The sequence below is a fragment of the Lepidochelys kempii genome, chromosome 7, assembly GCF_965140265.1.
Source record: "Lepidochelys kempii isolate rLepKem1 chromosome 7, rLepKem1.hap2, whole genome shotgun sequence".
Taxonomy (NCBI): domain Eukaryota; kingdom Metazoa; phylum Chordata; order Testudines; family Cheloniidae; genus Lepidochelys; species Lepidochelys kempii.
Genome location: NC_133262.1, coordinates 1,685,455 through 1,704,937, shown reverse-complemented (window position 1 = coordinate 1,704,937; position 19,483 = coordinate 1,685,455). Strand labels below are relative to the sequence as shown.

Genomic DNA, 19,483 nt, shown 5'->3' with positions numbered 1-19,483 from the left:
TATTTGAGCATGAGCTTTCGTGAGCTACAGCTCACTTCATCGGATGCATCCGATGAAGTGAGCTGTAGCTCACGAAAGCTCATGCTCAAATAAATTGGTTAGTCTCTAAGGTGCCACAAGTACTCCTTTTCACTTAAGGTGAGCTATTACCAGCAGGAGAGCGGGGGAGGGGAGGGGGAAATCTTTTCTATTGATAATCAAGGTGGGCCATTTCCAGCAGTTGACAAGAATGTCTGAGGAACAGTGGGGGGTGAGGGGGGGAAATAGTTTTACTTTGTGTAATGACCCGTCCACTCCCCAGTCTCTATTCAAGCCTAGGTTAATTGTATCCAGTTTGCAAATTAATTCCAATTCAGCAATCTCTCCTTGGACTCTGTTTTTGAAGTTTTTTTGTTGAAGAATAGCCACTTTTAGGTCTGTAATCGCGTGACCAGAGAGATTGAAGTGTTCTCCGACTGGTTTTTGAATGTTATAATTCTTGACGTCTGATTTGTGTCCATTTATTCTTTTACGTAGAGACTGTCCAGTCTGACCAATGTACATGGCAGAGGGGCATTGCTGGCACATGATGGCATATATCACATTGGTAGATGTGCAGGTGAACGAGCCTCTGATAGTGTGGCTGATGTGATTAGGCCCTACGCTATTCCTACATACATGCCTCCAGCTTTCATCCAGACGACACCACACGATCCATTGTCTACAGCCAAGCTCTACGATACAACCACATTTGCTCCAACCCCTCAAACAGAGACAAACACCTATAAGATCTCTATCAAGCATTCTTACAACGACAATACCCATCTGCTGAAGTGAAGAAACAGATTGACAGAGCCAGAAGAGTACCCAGAAGTCACCTACTACAGGAAAGGCCCAACAAAGAAAATAACAGAACGCCACTAGCCGTCACCTTCAGCCCCCAACTAAAACCTCTCCGACACATCATCAAGGATCTACAACCTATCCTGAAGGGCGACCCATCACTCTCACAGATCTTGGGAGACAGGCCAGTCCTTGCTTACAGACAGCCCCCCAACCTGAAGCAGATACTCACCAGCAACCACATACCACACAACAGAACCACTAACCCAGGAACCAATCCTTGCAACAAAGCCCGTTGCCAACTGTGTCCACATATCTATTCAGGGGACACCATCACAGGGCCTAATCACATCAGCCACTTTCCCTGGAAACTGGTTATAACATTAATCTGCTTAGACATAGTTACAATGTTATTGCATACTGAAATATCAGCAGGTAGCAAATTCCTAATGCCAATCACAATATCACCCTTAAAACTTTCCCACTTCAGGTGGATTTTAGCCAGATGCACAGTCATTGAATATTCAGTCAAAGCTAAAAGATTTATATTTTTGCCAGGCAATCTATCTTCCTCTCACAAAACTTTCTTTAATCAAAGTGACATGAGACACTGTGTCCTGTCACCCAGTACACTCAGTGCCAGCTACCCTTGCATAAATAATAAACTCTTAATACATTCTTCACTCCCTTCTCAAGACTCAGTTCTAATATAATTTATGAAGACACTTTTCTCCTCCACAATTTTCCCTGTGTCTAATGTAGTAATGTTAGCACTTGTGGTTGTAACATTGGCACTCATGATGGGGGTTGTGGGTGCATGTTATTGGGTGGTTTTAAGCTTTGGGCAATTTGGCTTTATATGGGCAGGGTCCCACGCTGATGACAGACTACCAGTTTCCCTTTGTGGTAAGATGTTTTCAAATCTGGCTCCCTTGAGGTTTTTTAACAAAGTTGTGGTAAGGTTTATTTTTAAACCCTTCAGCCCTTTCACCCTGAGGAGCAGAGGTATAACCGTTTCCCTGGGGCTTGCGCCCTTCCCGAGTTTTGGACTCAACATATTCATCAGCAGTTTTTGCTGCTTTTAAAACTGTCAAGGTTTTTTGTCACAGATAGCTGCTTTTACCTCATCAATGACTACCCATAATAATTGCTCTTGTATTACCAAACCTAACAGATTATTAAAGTCACTGTCAGCACTGCCCCAATAATCCGTTTTTTTTTTCACATAACTACACAGCTTATACATATATTCCACATAAATTATATTGTCAGGCATTTTAAGATTTCTAAACTTTAAGAAATAAGACTATGAGGTGATTTAAAATCTTTTCCATATAGTTTCTTCAAAGTTCTTATATATCATAGCATCCTCCATCACCATTTCATTAAATATCTGTCTGGCTTTTCCGGTCAACCTGATTAAGAGGATTGGCATCCATTTATTCTCTGGAATCTTATGGATAGTACACAGTCTCGCAAAGGTGGCTAGGAATGCCTCATGGCAGTCAGATTCCTGATAAATTGGGCAGGTTTTTTCCCCTTCCCTGATGTTGAGAGGGGATGGACCCAAAGGCTGAGGCTGGTCCTTTTGCTTGTCCAGGATTTCAAGCAGCATTGCATGAGCTTCTTTCTCAGCCGCTAGCTGCTCCATGCATCTCAGGTGGGCTTCCTTCTCCATCTTAGCGATCGCTTGCTTCTCTTTCATTTGGAGTTCTATCATTTTCATTTCATGCTTATATTCTTGCTTGACTGCCGGGGTCTGCGGCATCTGGTGCTGGGGTCAGCGGTGCTGAGACCTTGCTTTTTGGTCAAAGTCCCTGAGCATAGTTCTCACTTCCAGATCTGCTTTCTTCTTAAAGGGTAACCCCCTCTACAAGCACAAATGACAGAAAAGACTTTGAGCAAGATCCTCATGATTGTGTTCACCCCTTTGTAACTACTCTTTAACCCTTAACTTTAAATATCAAATTTAAACTTTAAATAGCACTGGGTTCCTATCTTACAGCCCAATTGACCTTTGGCATCCTGCCGACTACACCAATTGCCACCGTGTCCAGAATGGGTCACAGCTGTGAATGCCAATCTCAGGTCAGTTGGTCAGAAAAATGGGCAGACACACTGAAACTGGTGGTATAATATAATTAAATTTCACCAAACCAGTAACAAATGTGCACTCTTGAATTACTACATTAATTTCACCATGGAGCCACAGACAGTCCTCCTTAGTCTCTCCAGCCCCTACTTTGCCACCCAGACAACCTTTCATAATAAAGTCCAGTCTATTTCAACCAAAATCACTGTACATTAGGTTCTTCCAGCCTCAAAGGGCCAGTCCCTTACCCAGGTCAAGGTATATTCCAGATCTCACCAAAGATAATGCTGAAGCCAGTTTCTCTAGTAAACTAAACGAAAGATTTATTAGCTAAGAAAAAAGAGAGAGGAGATGAGAGGTTAAAAGCAGGTAAATTACATTAAAGGTGAATCAGAGTTGTAGTCCAAATGATAGTAGCAATGTAGTAATCTGCTTGTTTTCCATAAGTCTCTTGGGGCTTCCCAAAATGGCTCTGGGGACCTCTGTCTAATTGCTTTCCAGACTCCTGAAATGGATACAGAAATCTGATTTATCTTGCATACCCCAAGTTTTACCTCACTTAAAAACTCAGGCTTCAGCTTCAGCCCCACACACCAGGGCTTGGGCTTTGGCATTTTGCCCTGGGCCCCAGCAAGTCTAATGATGGCCCTGGCGATCCCATTAAAACGAACTCACCCACAGTTTGAGAACCACTGAAATAGTATGAAATTTTAGTTTGTACTGACTTTGCTGGTGCTTTTTATGTAGCCTGTTGTAAAACTAGGCAAATGTCTAGATGAGTTGATATACCCCGTGGAAGACCTCTGCGTATCCCCAGGGATACACATACCCCTGGTTGAGAACCACTAGCTTAGGGTTCTCCCTGTCAGAATTCAAGCCATTCAGAGATGAAGGATCATTCCCATGGCACACTTTTATAGCTATCTTCCCTAGAAAGAAGCCAGGCAAATGCTTGCACTCACAGCATGGTCTCTTCCTTTGATGAAGAATACATTTTGGGTCTTTGACCTCAGGTCACCACATCAAGGACCACTTGCTTTGAAATTAACATTCTACTTCCTATGATACACAAGTAATCCAGTTACAGTCATGTATGCATACAATTACCTGCCATTACATTCTGATAGATAGATAAGTGAAAACAATATAGAAAATATTCATTAGTTTTCAAGATATCTACACAGCAAGCAAATTCTCATCTTAATGCTAACACAAACTTCTGATCTAGGGTTAATTAAGCATAGGGTGAACATATATAATGCAAATCAACAAGTTACCGATATGTGAGGACAATATCACAAACATTTCTTTGAACTATTCTAAGAGATAAGTGAATTGGCTTGATCCTATTACAATGCCTATCAGCCCAAGTGAATTGGTACACCTAACACCAATTTGAGGTTGTGACCTGAGCTAGCTAGTTGTCAGTGCCATAAAGGGCTCTTACCATACCACTTAGTTTGTATTTTTATACATTTTTGGATTTTAACATTATTATTATGGTTTTAGATTTTAATGAGGTCTGAATTAGTCTTTTAGATGGATTTATGGATCCTCAAGTGTCATAGCAAATAATAACCTATTACCATCACTCAGCCCTCCCCCTAGATCCTCTCATCCAGGCCCTACCTGAATCATGCCATTTGTTCCTGAAAGAGATACAGTCTTTCATTATCACCCATACGGCCCAATCTCTCGTCCAGGCCCCCATCATCTTGTGGCTCAACTAGTACAACCTTTTCTCTGGCCTTTACAAATACAGTCTTGCCCCACTCATATCCATTGAAGGCAATTCTGCAAAGACTCTTTTCCTGGCTTGTCATATCACCACTCTCTGTGTTCCTGCACAGGCTTCCCCTGCTCCACTGCAAACACAAGCCACACATCTTCACTATCCAGGCCCTTCATGGCCTATCTCCACCCTAGCATCTCTCCTATTCTATTGATGGCCACCCTGTCAATGGTACCAGCCTTCAACGCACACTTGTTAAAGTTTTCAAACAAGCTTCTTGCTGCTTTCTTCCATGCTGCCCTTCATACATCAGAGCGGCTTCACATAAACACTCACAAAGATAACTGGTGTGCTGAGGCTACTGCATATTATGCTGACCAGCATTGACTTATTATTCCCTTATGCTCCCTGTGATCCAAGAACTTCTTTGTGTCAATGGGCAGAAGGCACAGGTGGGCATAGAGTTTTACAGGGATCCACTGGGTCATATCTGTGCATAATAATTCACCAAAGGGTGGCATGTAAAGTCTCTATTGAGAGCATATAGCCCACTGTTTATCAGAATCATTGCAATATATATGGATGGATAATATTTAAGAAGTTATGTACCTACACTGGAAATTATGTTCTTAAAGCCTTGAAATGAAAAGGTGATACACTTCAGGTTCTGTTCAGGCGGGGGATGTAGATGCGTCTCTTTGTCTTGTCTTTGTGCATTGTGTCTCACACAATGTAAGCCTATTTGCAGATGCAGCCACCAACTAATCAAGATTGCAAAATCTCCAGGAAGACGCACACAGCAAGAGGTGCCTGGGTTATGAATAAAGGGACTGTTTTGATGTATCTGGGGTTGCAAAGAAACACAGTATCCTTTCACTGAGGAGACAAGCTGACAGTGTGTTATGTCTCATGAGAGAGGGATCACAGCCAGTCACTGGCCTGGTGATCACAGTGCTGGTGAGCTATACTGTATTAGGAGAATATCTCGTTAATTAATTCTAGGTTCTAAAATGCATAAAATGCATCTTATGGTTTTATTTTACATTGAACCATTTCTTTCCATTACTTTTGCTTGCTTCTTCTCAAATCTCTATATTTTGTTTTCACTATCAATATATCTAAGTGCTGCGTCATAAGCAGAGCAATGATCTTAAGTGAAACTGGTAAATTAGGGTGTACTGTTCCTTTGAAAGCAACAAATCTGTGAATACTGAGAGTGTCCAGTGAAACAGGCTGGATGCTCCACAAGGATGCTTAGAGGGAGTGAGGATTGAAGTATGCCAGGTGCTAACCTGCAGAGGGACAGCAGTGTCTGCATAATCTGAGACGGGAGTGCTTGTGTTGTCCATGCCCAAAGGAGTCAGGGACCTGGCCCACAGAAGATACGGACAAGGCTTCCCCACGCTGAGGGCAAATTGTAGTGAGGTACCTCAGAACTCTGGGTACTCCCAGGAAGCATCCCATCCCATCCCATCTGTTGTATTAATCTGTTGTCTCTTGTCTCATGCTTAGATTATAAATTCCTTGGCGCAGGGAGTGTCTTTTATTCCATTTGTATAGCACAATGGGGTCCTGGCCCACGACTGGGGTCTCTAAGAAATACTGCAACCTCAGTACTAAATCTTACATTTACACATTAATGTTGTTTTGACATCACCACAAAGCTTCTGATTCCAAAACTAGCAGCTTCAGTTATTTGCAGTTATTCAGCATTTTTTTCTCCTTCGAACTGTGCCCAAGGAGCAGAAATTGTTTAATGGTGCATTTGCTCCCAGCAGGGAATTAGAAGGCAAAGTACAGAAATAACCACAATAAAATTACCCCTCTCTGATTGTCTAATGCCTGTCTTCTCTGCCCCTATTGGAGATGTTTTCTAGCTGACAGCTGATTCAGACTCTATAAAAGGCGATGCAGTTTAAGCACAGCCATAGTGACTGGGGCTGGGAGGGACATGGTAGGTCACTTAATGATCCCTCAGGGATGTGGACTATGAATAATTAAAATAACCACTCCACTTGGCTTCAGCCAACCAGCTCCCTTCTCACATTATGTCCAATTTATTTCCCCCGGGTCCCCGAGAGCAGCATTGAATGCATTGAACACAAGTAGGTCAATAAAATGGAGAGATGGTTAGTAAAATTCTGTCCCTCCCACATGCATTGTGTGTGATCCCTGGTCTAGAGTATATGCATTTCAGTGTCATTGTTTTATTTATGTATTCTTCCAGAGAGAATGCTGTGATTCTGCCTTTTTTTATATAATTCCACCTCTGTCCTGCATGCAAATGTTAAACTATTTGGGCCCTATCTAGAAAAGGAGAGGGGTTAGTAGCTTGTTATGACAATTTGGAAGCTCTGTTGTGGCTGCAGAATGTTAACAAATATGGAATGGTTTTGCCAAATCTGGTCCATCTGTATTCTGCAGTTTCCATGTGCTAAGAGCTGCAGCCAGAGAGCGGAGCCATTTAAAGGGACACAGCCTTTTCTGTCTAGCTCACTAGAACTGAAGGAAGTTGCAGACCTATTATTTCCAGTCTGTTTACTTTGTGCATTTGGCAGCACTTTGGGGGTATTGTGTTTCATACTCCTCCCTATGTATAGCAAGATTTTAAAACCTTGTTTTAAATGTGCGGATGTGATATCAAAATGGAACTGTGTCAGGAATGGGACAAGGTGACGGGAGCAGCAGAGGACCAGACTCAGGCCTGGTCTACACTGGGGGGGATCGATCTAAGATATGCAACTTCAGCTACAAGAATAGCGTAACTGAAGTCGACACATCTTAGATCAACTTAGAATCACTTACTTCGCGTCCTTGCGGCACGGGATCGACGGCTGCCGCTCCCCCGTCGACTCTGCTTCCGCCTCTCACCAGGGTGGAGTTCCGGAGTCGATGGCAGAGCGATCAGGGATCAATTTATCGTGTCTACACTAGACGCGATAAATCGATCCCCGATAGATGGATCAATATCTGCCGATCTGGCGGGTAGTGTAGACATGGCCTAAGATGGCTGTCTGAAGCCTGATCTTAGAGAATTACAATTTGCCTCCATCAACCTTCTACACCAAATAACCCTGATCAAGAAAGTGGAGCACAGGGTTCCAGAGAATGAATTCCTCAAAGCAAATCCAAACATTAAAAATAAAAAACCCTCACTGAGAAGGGAGGCCTCTTTGACTGCAAGTGAGGACATGTCCTCACAAAACAAGCAGGAATAGTAAGGCCAAAGAGCCAAATGGTCACACCAAGGTGGACCTCAGGAGATGAATCTCTGAGTTTAAAGTTCTGAGAAATGATGTTCAAGAGTCTAGCAGAAAGAAGGAAGTTACTGACTTTGAAGGTTGAGTCCCTGTGTTAGAAACTGACATAGGAGAAACAATTGAGAGAGAGAGCGTGCACACGCTGCAGAATCACATGGCACTCCTAGAGTAGAGAAACACAAAGATGTAATTTATGTTAGATTATAGAGAAGACACAAGGAGAAAAGGTTAGAAATTAAGGGTCTGCCTGAAAATGCTGAAGGAGGAAACCCAATCAGGTATGTCAAGTTGTTAAATCTGAGCTCTCTGGAGGTGGTGAAAGTGGACAGAGCACATAGAATCCTATTCCATCAGCTTGTGCCTCATTACAGATCCTGAGATCTGATTGTGAAGTTTCATCATCAACAAAGATTTAATTTTGAAAAATATCAGAAAGTTTCCAGAGCTTACCCTCAAAGGCCACAATCTGCAATTTCCCCAAGACCTTACTGCCCTAACTTTAAAAGAGAGAGACAAGACTAGAGATAGGGGAAATTTCAGCAGCAGTCAGATGGGCAGAAATCCACAGTAGACCGGGATTTCCATTTACATACTCATTTGCTTTTCGAATTGGTATTACACGATCAGCAGTTTTAAACAAGGGGGGAAATAGACTCAGGTTGCTTGGGAGAGAAATCCAAATCTCAAACACACGCGAGGATACTCCAGAGGTAGAAGGTAAGGATAAGATGCTGAAAAAAAAACATGTCTGACAGCATAACTCCAGCAAAGGCAGACAGGAAAAGAAAAGGTGAAAGACTAGAGAACACATTCACAATGGCAGAAGTAAAGCTGAACAAGAGAACACAGACACCTGAGAAGTAACCTAATCATTAACCAGAAAAGACTTTTTGGGAGTCATCAAGAACAAATACCTGATCGCTGTGTTAATTTTCAGAGTAGCAGCCGTGTTAGTCTGTATTTGCAAAAAGAAAAGGATTACTTGTGGCACCTTAGAGATTAACCAATTTATTTGAGCACAAGCTTTCGTGAGCTACAGCTCACGTAGCTCACGAAAGCTTATGCTCAAATAAATTGGTTAGTCTCTAAGATGCCACAAGTACTCCTTTTCTTTTCACTATGTTAATGTTGTAAAGAAAGTCGTATTAAGTTTAAGTGGAGTGATCATAACTGTGATAGCTGTGTTCTGAATCTTAAAATATAGAGAAAACAGAGGATAATAAGGGGTGAGTGTGTGGCTGGGTAGTGGTCTTAGGGATGGAGGAGAGTGGAGGGAATGGGAATGGATAGGGGCCCTTACCTGTTTTGTATACCCACCAGTAACTCAAAAAGTTCAGCTGGTAATCTGTCCCTAAGGGTGAGGGTTGATGTACTGTACATGGAAAGAGTACCTCCTTTACATTGTAAGAGAAGCAGCCCACATATTTGTGGGGAGGGTATAGCTGTTTATGGTTCAATAAATCACGGTAGTTTGAGAACTGATTTATATGCTGTTTTTGATATTTTATTTTTTTATCTTAAAGTGAGTCTGGAAAAGACCTAACCTCATTGAGCTGTGCTGAATCATATAACAAAGATTTTAATTGATTGTATTCCTAGTGCCAGATGAAAAAGAGATCCATTTCCTTTGTTATTACTTGCTGCCGAGAAAACTTTTGATAGCATAGAGTGGAACTCCATGTTTAAATTCATGTCCCCTATGGACATTTGGCCCCCAGTTCCTTGAAGAGATGATTGCTCTTTATACTAGCTTGTCACAGCGTGCTCTACTCATTGCTGGCTGGTGCCTCCTTCAGGAGGTGCTGCCCAGTCCCGTGCCCCCTTTCTTCTCTTCCACCATTGCAGGTCTCCTCCTGCTCATGGAGTTGCAGTATGGCTGCTTTGTGACTTTCAGGGGAATCTTTCTAAGTCTCTCTGCACAAGCATGGTCAGGTAGTCCTCACACCCACTGACCTGATTAGGTCACTCCCACAGCGACTCAGGCAGTTTTCCCGTTCGCTGCCCTTAGCAGTACTATTCTGCAGTGGTTGGTAGGGGAACCCAGGCCTACCCTCTATTCAGGGTTCCAGTCCATGGCGTTATACCGAGCAGTTGCTGTCTGCAGCTACCTCTAAGGTCTGGACTACTTCCTACCATGCTTCGCCAAGCTTTTCATTCTCCAGCTTTCCTAGTCAGACCGCTCTCTCTTAGGCCTACTAGGTAAACTTTCTCTCTTAGGTTCCTATCTCTTTTCTCAAGGGTTTCTTTCTCGCCTCAGGGAGGGGGACTGACGGCTTTCTCCCTCCTGCCTTTATAGAAGCACTGCCTGTTTCTCACAGGTGAACTTCCTCCTCATAAGTGCCCTCCACACAGATTACATCTTCCCCATTTGCAGCTTCATGGGCTGATTGGGCTTGTGTGGGGAGTACCCATATCACACAGCCTAACAGCAGCTGCAAATGCCCATGTCCCCTGTAATTGTTTGAATCCCGGGTCCAGTACCTCCTCCCCTTAGGCTGCAGGAGGAGCCTTCAGCTGCAGGTGGGCTTGAGCCTGCCCACCTCTTCAATAGGTTCAGAAGCCAGTGAAGTTAAATCTCCCCCTTCTGAATTGCACAGGAGAGATGTCATTGTTGCCTTTGCTTTTTGCATTGACCATGGAGTGTTTTGCAGAGGATAAGGATTAATTATTCTGTCACAGGAACAAAGCTTGCAGGAACACATAAGAAAATAGCTTTGTTTGGCAATTATATGATTTTTTTATCTGACCTGAGCATTTCTCTAAAATTAGTATCAAAGAAATCCATGACTTCAGGAGAGCATCTGTCTTTCAAGTAAATTATGCCAAATCTTAAATACTAGGTATGAGTTTGCCACACTTGGAAGAATCATCCCTCCAGAAAACATTTGGGTACAAATGGACAACAGGTTCTGTAAGATACCTGGGAATTAAAATCTCAAGCTTGGGCTCTATGATTTGGATGTCAAACCTCTATTTCAGCAAATAAAAAAATTTTTTTTGATTGGTGGGAGAAGTATGCAATTTCTTGGCTATGAAGAAAATAAAAATATCCACAGACAAAATGAATACTTTGCCAAGGGTATCTTCCTTGTTTCAAAATCTTCCTATAGTCATCTGAGATAGAACTCTAGCAGGAGTATAGAGAATGTTGTTAGAATTTATGTGGAATAAGAAAAGACCAAGTGTCATGGTTCATGGCATCTGCACGTGTTCCCCCTCTATGGTCCAGTAAGGGGCACCTACTCCTAAGCTTCTGGCTCCCCAGCCGTTGCCTCTCTTGGGTGGAGACATATATCTCTCTCCCTCCTGAGCAGATATTTCCAGCCTGCACAGTTCCCTACCTATACTGTGAATTCCCTAGCAAAATTAGAGTGCCTAAAGAGGCTTGCTTTACATTTCTCCTCAGAGATGATAAACAGTAATTGACACAGTTAGTTACCACACAGCTCTTTCTAAGCAAGTACATTTATTCTTCAGGTAAAACCACTACAAAGAATACATATTAAAAACAATAAAAGAATCTACATACCTGCTAGATTTCAGAGTAGCAGCCGTGTTAGTGTGTATCCACAAAAAAAGAGGAGGACTTGTGGCACCTTAGAGACTAACCAATTTATTTGAGCATAAGCTTTTGTGAACTACAGCTCACTTCATTGGAAAATACAGTGGGGAGATTTATATACATAGAGAACATGAAACAATGGGTATTACCATACACACTGTAATGAGAGTGATCACTTAAGATGAGCTATTACCAGCGGGGGGATGGGGGGGACCTTTTGTAGTGATAATCAAGGTGGGCCATTTCCAGCAGTTGACAAGAACGTCTGAGGAACAGTGGGGGGTGGGGAATAAACATGGGGAAATAGTTTTACTTTGTGTAATGACCCATCCACTCCCAGTCTTATTCAAGCCTAAGTTAATTGTATCTAGTTTGCAAATTAATTCCAATTCAGCAGTCTCTCATTGGAGTCTGTCTTGGAAGTTTTTTTGTTGAAGAATTGCCACTTTTAGGTCTGTAATCGAGTGACCAAAGAGATTGAAGTGTTCTCCGACTGGTTTTTGAATGTTATAATTCTTGACGTCTGATTTGTGTCCATTTATTCTTTTACGTAGAAGCTGTCCAGTTTAACCAATGTATATGGCAGAGGGGCATTGCTGGCACATGATGGCATATATCACATTGGTAGATGTGCAGGTGAACGAGCCTCTGATAGTGTGGCTGATGTGATTACTCTAACAAGGACTCTGGCCAGTGAACAGTCCTTCAAACCCTACCAAGAGGTTTTCCTGGGGTTGCACGTTCAGAACCCCTTTTCCTGAGAACAAGAGCACAGACTGGGCCAAGTCCTTCCAGCCCTTCCCAGGGGGACCCCTTGGACAGAAGATCTTTTTGATTAAAAAAAACAGACAAGAAGGCCCTGGGTCAGTGTTAACACAGGCTATTTAACCAAAAGTCCTTTCTTTGTCAGTTGGTCCCTGAAGAATCCAGTTTCCACCAGTACATGCGAGCCTCTCTCCAGGTGGGGTAGCTCTCTGGAGGTCTTAAAACCGGAGTGAATTTGCCTAAATCACTCCCACTGTTCTAAGTTCCTGGAGGGCTGTTGTCCCCCTCTCTCTGTAATTACATGCAATCTCTGGCCCACAAAGATACATAAACTGAATTCAGTAAGGTTTGCTCAGGATGTTGCCCTATCTGTCACACTAACACTGAGTTTGGATACTTTGTACAGATGCATTAAACAGGGTGGACTAGCTCTTCCAAATATTATACAGTCTTGTCAAGCCAGCCAGCTCAAAGCAGTTAGTGGCTTGGGGGTGCACTAACTCAGCCAACACTGAGTTTTATTCAATAAGAAAATTGTGGCAGTGTAAATATTGCTACATTACCATGGATTAATTTAAAAAAATCACACCCTCCAGAAATGTATATAAAGGGTTCTCTATGGGTTTGGAATAGAGCTAAGGATCGGATAAATTCTTGTCCCCATTGCAAATCATTCAGATTTTAACTCAAATTACAAACCAGAGAGATTTAAGAATTGGGAGAGCCCTGGAATACATACAGTCAGCCAGCTGTTCATCAAAGAAACCTTTCTAATGTATTTAGCAATCAAAACCAGCTTTAACTGGTTAACTCTCCCATGGTACCAGTACCTTCAAGTTAAACATCTCTCAACTTTTCTATAAAGTTATTTTATACAGAAAGCTAATTTTAGTAAACGCAATGACTTCTGGTCAGTTAGGAAACCAAAAATAACACATCAGTCTTTGTAGGCAACTTTCCTAACAAGGAAAATGTCCATATATGACATGGTGGGAAAAGGATTTGGATAGACAAATTACCCCAGAGGACTTGATCTGGAAAAGAAGACCAACAACATCAGTTTGTACTATGATAAAAGAAAATTTCTTTTTTTGTTTCACTTAGCACCGGTCTGGTTAAAATATATAGAGCGATTGAATGGCAGTAAATGTAGGAGAAATTGTGGTGAAAGCAGAGATTTTATGCATATGTCGTGCAGATGTTCAGTCAGAGAGTACTTGGGTGCAGTTTGTAACTACACATGACAAAGTGTTGCATATCTCTTACCAAATGATCCTTTGGTAATCCTCCTGGGGCTTCCGAGTGGAAGTGGTCACACTCAAAGAAATGAAGAATTAATTTCTTCTCTGGAATGAGCTCATTTTTGTAATGATTAATGCTTTCTTGCTGATGTTTGTATCGCAGTGATTTGTAAACCCATTCAAACTTCTGAAACAGTTATAAAAAATTTCAAGTTGACATGGATTTAAAAATTAAATAAATAAAAAAGGACTAAACAGAGTACTTGAAAATGTTTCTGCAGAAGCTGTCCCGCACTTACATCCCACAAGATATGTCAAGTGACCTGATGGGTCTTTTCCTATCTCCTGTGTGTATGGTCACTATCCTGAACTTGGCCTTCTCCCATAGAAACCCCGACTCACTTCAGTGAGAGTTTGCCCTAGTTAGGAGTTCTGTGATTTTACAATGGCTTGGATTCCTAACTCAGGCTGCTTTGATTTTTAACAGTGGAGACCACAGTTAATGCACAATGCAACCTGGCCTCTATGTGCAGTTCATAAAGACACTGCATTATTTTTACTATTGGGGGTCCCATTGTGTTACACACATTAAAGAAAGGTAAATATGGTCTCTGATCAATCCTAGCTTATTAACATTATATATTATATCATATGTATAATTTCTCCTTCGTATCACTAAGTCAAATAGGCTCAGAGAAGTAGTGTACTTCTCCATGATCCTCTCTCTAGATTGCAAGTGTCATGTGGTAGGGCCTTTTAGTCATTTCCATTTATTCTTTTTCAGCACACGTTGGGGCACAAATCTACTGAATTTGATTGCTCTTTTTAGTGTCACTCAGAAGATTGACTTCACTGAGTCAGACTGCTACAACAGTGAGTCAAATGCCCAAAATGTTACAAAGTAAAGTAATGATGGAACAGGGGGAGGGGCTGATTCTGATATTCTGCCCTGTCTGGACTAATGGAAGAGAAGGAATGCTCAGGCATTAAACTCAGCTTTCATGTCCGCAAGAGAGAAACCTCTAGAAACTAAATGAATCTTTGGAATTGAAGGAAACAACTACTAGAATCCAACATGGGAGCACTTTAAAGGAGGGAGGGAACTAAGACTGATGATCAAGCCCTTTAATCCCCTCAATCCATGATGATCAATCCCCTCTTAGAATCATAGAATCATAGAATATCAGGGTTGGAAGGGACCCCTGAAGGTCATCTAGTCCAACCCCCTGCTCGAAGCAGGACCAATTCCCAGTTAAATCATCCCAGCCAGGGCTTTGTCAAGCCTGACCTTAAAAACCTCTAAGGAAGGAGATTCTACCACCTCCCTAGGTAACGCATTCCAGTGTTTCACCACCCTCTTAGTGAAAAAGTTTTTCCTAATATCCAATCTAAACCTCCCCCACTGCAACTTGAGACCATTACTCCTCGTTCTGTCATCTGCTACCATTGAGAACAGTCTAGAGCCATCCTCTTTGGAACCCCCTTTCAGGTAGTTGAAAGCAGCTATCAAATCCCCCCTCATTCTTCTCTTCTGCAGGCTAAACAATCCCAGCTCCCTCAGCATCTCCTCATAAGTCATGTGTTCTAGACCCCTAATCATTTTTGTTGCCCTTCGCTGGACTCTCTCCAATTTATCCACATCCTTCTTGAAGTGTGGGGCCCAAAACTGGACACAGTACTCCAGATGAGGCCTCACCAATGTTGAATAGAGGGGAACGATCACGTCCCTCGATCTGCTCGCTATGCCCCTACTTATACATCCCAAAATGCCATTGGCCTTCTTGGCAACAAGGGCACACTGCTGACTCATATCCAACTTCTCGTCCACTGTCACCCCTAGGTCCTTTTCCGCAGAACTGCTGCCTAGCCATTCAGTCCCTAGTCTGTAGCGGTGCATTGGATTCTTCCATCCTAAGTGCAGGACCCTGCACTTATCCTTATTGAACCTCATCAGATTTCTTTTGGCCCAATCCTCCAATTTGTCTAGGTCCTTCTGTATCCTATCCCTCCCCTCCAGCGTATCTACCACTCCTCCCAGTTTAGTATCATCCGCAAATTTGCTGAGAGTGCAATCCACACCATCCTCCAGATCATTTATGAAGATATTGAACAAAACCGGCCCCAGGACCGACCCCTGGGGCACTCCACTTGACACCGGCTGCCAACTAGACATGGAGCCATTGATCACTACCTGTTGAGCCCGACAATCTAGCCAGCTTTCTACCCACCTTATAGTGCATTCATCCAGCCCATACTTAACTTGCTGACAAGAATACTGTGGGAGACCGTGTCAAAAGCTTTGCTAAAGTCAAGAAACAATACATCCACTGCTTTCCCTTCATCCACAGAACCAGTAATCTCATCATAAAAGGCGATTAGATTAGTCAGGCATGACCTTCCCTTGGTGAATCCATGCTGGCTGTTCCTGATCACTTTCCTCTCATGCAAGTGCTTCAGGATTGATTCTTTGAGGACCTGCTCCATGATTTTTCCAGGGACTGAGGTGAGGCTGACTGGCCTGTAGTTCCCAGGATCCTCCTTCTTCCCTTTTTTAAAGATTGGCACTACATTAGCCTTTTTCCAGTCATCCGGGACTTCCCCGGTTCGCCACGAGTTTTCAAAGATAATGGCCAATGGCTCTGCAATCACAGCCGCCAATTCCTTCAGCACTCTTGGATGCAACTCGTCCGGCCCCATGGACTTGTGCACGTCCAGCTTTTCTAAATAGTCCCTAACCACCTCTATCTCCACAGAGGGCTGGCCATCTACTCCCCATTTTGTGATGCCCAGTGCAGCAGTCTGGGAGCTGACCTTGTTAGTGAAAACAGAGGCAAAAAAAGCATTGAGTACATTAGCTTTTTCCACATCCTCTGTCACTAGGTTGCCTCCCTCATTCAGTAAGGGGCCCACACATTCCTTGGCTTTCTTCTTGTTGCCAACATACCTGAAAAAACCCTTCTTGTTACTCTTGACATCTCTCGCTAGCTGCAGCTCCAGGTGCGATTTGGCCCTCCTGATATCATTCCTACATGCCTGAGCAATATTTTTATACTCTTCCCTGGTCATATGTCCAACCTTCCACTTCTTGTAAGCTTCTTTTTTATGTTTAAGATCCGCTAGGATTTCACCATTAAGCCAAGCTGGTCGCCTGCCATATTTACTATTCTTTCGACTCATTGGGATGGTTTGTCCCTGTAACCTCAACAGGGATTCCTTGAAATACAGCCAGCTCTCCGGGACTCCTTTCCCCTTCAAGTTAGTCCCCCAGGGGATCCTGGCCATCCGTTCCCTGGGGGAGTCGAAGTCTGCTTTCCTGAAGTCCAGGGTCCGTATCCTGCTGCTTACCTTTCTTCCATGTTTGCTGAGAACAAGAATGAGTCTTTGGTGACAAATTGCATGCAGTTTTCCAATGTAGTTGGGAGTCCTGCCCTCTAACAACCACGTGAATCTTTGCCACTATAGCCAGTTGGGCAGCACAGTACAGTAACTCCTCACTTAACATTGTCCCAGTTAACATTTTCATTATGTCACTGATCAATTAGAGACCATGCTCGTTTAAAGTTGTGTAATACTCCCTTATAACATTGTTTGGCAGCCGCCTGCTTTGTTCACTGCTTGCAGGAAGAGCAGCCCGTTGGAGCGAGCTGGTGGGGGCTTGGAACCAGGGTGGGCTGGCAGCCTCCAATCAGCTCCCCTAAGTTCCCTGTGCAGAAGCCCCCCAGCAAGCTACCAAGTGCTGGGCAGTTCAGGTGTCCCTCCCCCCACTGCCATGTGCTGCTTCTGCCCACTGCCTTGGAGCTGGTCCCAGGAGCCTCCTGCTTGCTGTGCAGGGCGGGGGGAGAAAGAGGGGTGCTGATGTCAGGGTGTCCCCCTCCCCCTGTACCCCATCTCCACAGAACCAGACATGACAGGGCTCAGGACAGAGGGAGCTTGCTGACAGCAGCTGCTGTCTCAACTTGCTGATATGCTTAAAAAGGCAACGTACTTAAGAGTGGGGTCAGCATACTTACAGGAGGCAATACGTCTCTCTCTCTCTCTCTCACACACACAGAGTGTGTGTCTCTGTCACACACACAAGCACCCCCAACACTTTGGAAAGTAGAGGGAGTGGTGCACTCCAGTGGGAGAGGGTGGGTTCATCATCACCTTGTTTCCGCAGGGGATATTTGCCGCCACTGCCATGCATCTATTGTGTCTCCTCTCTCCATTGGTGCTGCCTTGTAGAGTGTGAGGCTACATTAACAACAGTGGGTTAACCCTTGGGGGCTCAGCCGAGCGCTAGTTCATCATTGAGCAGTAAGGCATTCCCTGGGAAACATCCCACCCCCTGACTCCACCACCTCAACCAAGCCTCACACTCATAGTTGCTGTGTACAGTATTGTTTGTTTAAAACTTCTATTGTGTGTATAATGTCTTTTGGCTGGTTAAAAAATTTTCTCTGGAACCTAATCTCCCCTATTTACATTAATTCTTATGGGGAAACTGGATTCGCTTAACATCATTTTGCTTAAAGTAGCATTTTTCAGGAACGTAACTACAATGTTAAGCAAGGAGTTACAGTAATGTCATGATGAACTGATCTGAGGCCACCCCCTTATCTATTGTATCCCACTCAGTAAGTAGGGCTTACTGGGCATACAAAATTTATCATTTGTTGCCGTGAACTCTTTCCACAGAGGGAGAAGATGAAAGAGAATTCAGGAAACACTATGAAAATTAGGAAGTTACAAATTTTACAGCAGCAATTAAGAGTTAACACAAATCAGGAAGAACCATATATTCTGTGCTTGAAGCCCAATGGCACAAGTACTGTGTAAGGGCAGGAAACAGATAAAGCAAATCAGCAGGATATTAGCATGGTCAGAAGGATGACAAAGCACATAGGTACAGTGCCTTGAGAATCCAATGGGAGAGCTGGATGGGCCACACTTTCTTCCTTAGATTTCAATTTCTCTCTGCATCTACGTGATCTCCTCATTCCCTTCTTAAAGAGATGCTGCACCGATCAGTCATGGGTAGTGTGTCAGTCTCCTTTACTAACAAATATCTCTGGCATTTGTAAAGATGCCTGAACTTCCAAACGTGTGCTACATCCCTGCTTACATACAGGTTTTCTTAAACATAATAGGTTTCAGAGTGGTAGCCGAGTTAGTCTGTATCAGAAAAAAAAAAAAATGAGTCCTCGTGGCACCTTAGAGACTAACAAATTTATTTAGGCATAAGCTTTTGTGGGCTAAAACCCACTTCATCAGATGCATGCAATGGAAAATACAGTAGGAAGATATACACACACACAGAACATGAAAAAATGGGTGTTGCTATACCAACTGTAACGAGACTAATCAATTAAGGTGGGCTGTTATCAGCAGGAGGAAAAAAAAGTTTGTAGTGATCATCAGGATGTATTTTTCACTGCATGCATCCAATGAAGTGGGTTTTAGCCCATGAAAGCTTATGCCCAAATAAATTTGTTAGTCTCTAAGGTGCCACAAGTACTCCTCGTTTTTTAAACATATAAAAGGCTGGAGAGGGAGGAGGAGGGGGGCAGCTTCCAGCAAATAAATATTAGGGAAGGAAAGGCAGAATCTGAACTGCTCTAGGACCTGCTCCCAGCACAGGGAACCAAGAACCAGCAGTTTGGTCAATAAATATTTACTGAAACATTCAGAGTTTGTTCTCCTTCTTGCTCACACTCAGGGAAGCAGCACAGGCGGTATAAACCTGCACAGAGCATTGTGCAAGGAGTGAGTCTGCCACTTTGCATATGCAAATATTTTAATAATTAATCAGTGGTACCTGGGGTTATTAACTACGTGATGATCCTTAGCAAATCTAGGTTCAAACTGTCATCTGCAACAATGGGAAGTGAACCTAATCTACAGCCTATTGCTGTAACATTGCTATTGGTCTTTGCTGTAAGAGTTCCAGTAAGCGTATAGGGCTCAGCTAGCAATGTCTGTTAGCACCTAGCTAAACCCACATCAGCCACAAGAGAGTGACAGTTACTG

General features: G+C 43.2%; 2 long non-coding RNA genes across 2 annotated transcripts in view; one reads left to right on the top strand and one right to left on the bottom strand.

Annotated features, from left to right (window-relative positions):
- Positions 1-8,213, top strand: part of LOC140914035 (uncharacterized) — a 43,482-nt gene extending 35,269 nt beyond the window's left edge. Inside the window, exon 2 of the long non-coding RNA XR_012159740.1 lies at positions 517-8,213. This is a non-coding gene — a long non-coding RNA (uncharacterized lncRNA). The remainder of the gene's footprint in view (positions 1-516) is intronic.
- Positions 110-7,615, bottom strand: LOC140914034 (uncharacterized). The gene is made up of 3 exons (XR_012159739.1): positions 3,877-7,615; positions 3,163-3,244; positions 110-2,692 (listed from the first exon to the last, which is right to left on the bottom strand). It is a non-coding gene; the product is annotated as an uncharacterized lncRNA (long non-coding RNA).
- Positions 8,214-19,483: the final 11,270 nt, after the last annotated feature.